The sequence below is a fragment of the Phoenix dactylifera genome, unplaced genomic scaffold (assembly GCF_009389715.1).
Source record: "Phoenix dactylifera cultivar Barhee BC4 unplaced genomic scaffold, palm_55x_up_171113_PBpolish2nd_filt_p 001889F, whole genome shotgun sequence".
Lineage (NCBI taxonomy): Eukaryota > Viridiplantae > Streptophyta > Magnoliopsida > Arecales > Arecaceae > Phoenix > Phoenix dactylifera.
Genome location: NW_024069178.1, coordinates 45,164 through 48,043, shown reverse-complemented (window position 1 = coordinate 48,043; position 2,880 = coordinate 45,164).

Below are 2,880 nucleotides of genomic sequence, written 5' to 3'. Positions count from 1 at the left end.
GTTGAAGAGGAAATTGAGAAGATCTGATTCACGGGGTGCGTGTCATTCGGGTTCAGGGGTCATCCCAGATGAATTTGATTTGACCTGCATACATTAGATGGACCAATATAATCAAGCAAAAATTGAATTATTTTTAATAATGCAATGATGAAGATAATTCAATTTTTAGTTGAATTTACAAAAATATGTGAATTAAAATAATGATAAGTGCTATGAATAAGATATTAATTTATGCATTATTTAGCACTTATCAGATACTCACTTTGGTTTTTTCGACAGCACGGCATATCTGTCGAGGGGGAGGTATCCAGGCATCTGCTTCATACTGACACATACACTGCACGGACACTTATATGTATGGGTTATGAGAAAGTGAACGGGCAGTGGATTCATACTGGAGCAGGGATTCAGGGTGAGGCAGAGAATGATGCACCAGATATTGGAGACCCTATCCCTGAGGATGAGGAGCATATGGATCATCCTACTGTACCTTCCGAGGCTGGACCATCGTCATCTGCTCCTCCGAGAGATACAGATGAGTTCTGGAGTAGGATGACTGAGATTATGACAGCTCAGGCCAGGACCATCACTGACGGGCTGACGAGCAGATTGGATATTATGTCAGCTCAGGCGAGGACTGTCACTGATGGGCTGACGAGCCAACTGGACATCATGACTGCGGAGATCAGTGATCTGAGGCAGCAGATAGGAGCACTCCGGAGAGAGAGAGAGACCCATGGACCATCTGTGCCACAGGCTGCTGAGTCAGAGATATCAGCACAAAGTCATCCAGCTCGTCGTGCTCCACGCCAGACACAGTCTCACCAGGCTCGACCTCCCCTCGCCACATACACTAGGAGGATGAGGACTAGATCCCAGCCATTAGATACTCCCTAGGCTGATATTAGCATTTCTGTTTAGAGCCTAGGCTAGATATCTAGTTCTCATATGTATTTTGCTTTTATCATGTATCTTTAAACTTTGATTAAGGAACATTGTATTTGTTTTTGTTTTTGGGCATGAATGTACTAAAATGTTCCTATTTTGATCAATGAAGTTTGAATGTTTGTTATTTATTGTGTCTTTTCCCATGCATCTATTTGATGATAACAAAAAGGGGAGAAGTAAAGAAAGAGTAATGTAATAGGGGGAGAAGTAAAGACAGAGTGATAAGAGAAGTAAAGAAAGAAGGAGAAATAACGAAATAACTTGTAAAACAACTTGAAAATCATATAGGAAAGCATATGCATCCAAGGGGGAGCAATTTGCAACAATGAAAATGATCAAGTCAAAAATTTCTATCAAATTTCAGAATTTGGCACATAGAATTTCAGAATTTGGCACGCATCTTTCACACCTCGATACATAACCTGAAACTCATGTTTTATCTCAAATTTTTGGAGTTTCATCTTTAATGAATTATAAATGAAAGGGGGAGCAATTCAAAAAGTCAAATTGGCAACACTTGAATGATATAGGGGGAGACTTCACTCTTATATATGAAAAGCTGAAATTCAGCAAGTTAAGCCCTTTCAAAAACTGATTTTAAAATAAGTATCAAAAGGTTCATACTCTTTATTTTGTAATCATCAAAAAGGGGGAGATTGAGGATGATAGTGTTATTTTGATGATTAACAAGCAATTATCTAGAGTATGTTATAAGTTAAATCGATACTTCATTTGTAAGTCTATTACTCTCAGTATATTTGGATAAATTGATATAGATACATTTCATTGTTTATTTGAATGAATCTAACTTTGAGATGCAGCAAAGTGTGGATTGAGTCGACCCAAAGGATGATTGGGTCGACCCCGGCACATCAAGAAAGCATTTAGCACACTTCTGCAAAAATGGCATAAATGAACAGTGAGTTGGGTCGACCCAAGGAAAGCATGAGTCGACCCAAACATCAAGATCCTCAAACAGAAGACAGAAAATGGTTCTCTGGATTTACTGAGAGGGTCGACCCAAGATATAGTTGAGTCGACCCAAGCTTAAGTCGACCCAAACCCTGAGGGGGTCGACCCAAAGGCAAGATAGAACAGAAGACAGAAAAGGTTCTCTGGAAACCCTGTTAGGGTCGACCCAAGAAGAAGTTGAGTCGACCCAACTGAACCTTGAGTCGACCCAAAGAAAAGTTGGGTCGACCCAAGTGAAGGAAGGCTGAATTTCAAGTTTCTGTGGATTCTGAGAGGGTCGACCCAAGGAATGTTTGAGTCGACCCAAGTGAAAGTTGGGTCGACCCAAGGACAGGTTGAGCCGACCTAAACACGGGCAGAAGCATAACGGCTAGTTCTGCAGATGTACTTTTTATCCTTCCAACAGTGAGTAACGGCTAGTTTTTGAATTCTAACCATTGAGGCTTGTCCAATGGAGGTAGGAAACTATTTAAAGGGGCACTATTCATCAGATAGAACATCCTTTCCAAAGAATATCAAAGAGTATACAAGAAAGAGAAAGTGCCCTAATCTTCTTCATCCAAGTGCTTCATTCAAGAATCAAAGAAAGGGGTTGAGCAGATTCAAAGAGTCATCAAGAGCTCCATCCTCCCTTGAAGAGTGAAGCATCCTTGACAAAGAAGAGAGAAGTCACTACAAGCGATAAATACTTTCTAAACTCTTCTTTGTAGATTATATTGTTTTATTTGCTCTTTTAGGAGTTTAAATCTTCTTCCTTTATTTGTTAAACTACTTGTAAAGGTTGGTTGGTTAGCCCGCAAAAACCAACGGAATAGGTTGATTGGTGAACCCGTAAAACCAATTGTAAAGGTTCGTTGGTGAGCCCGAAAAACCAACATAGGTTCGTTGGTGAGCCCGTAAAACCAACATAGGTTTTTGGTGAATCCGGAAAATCAAAGTGTAAAGGTTTTTGGATTGTGA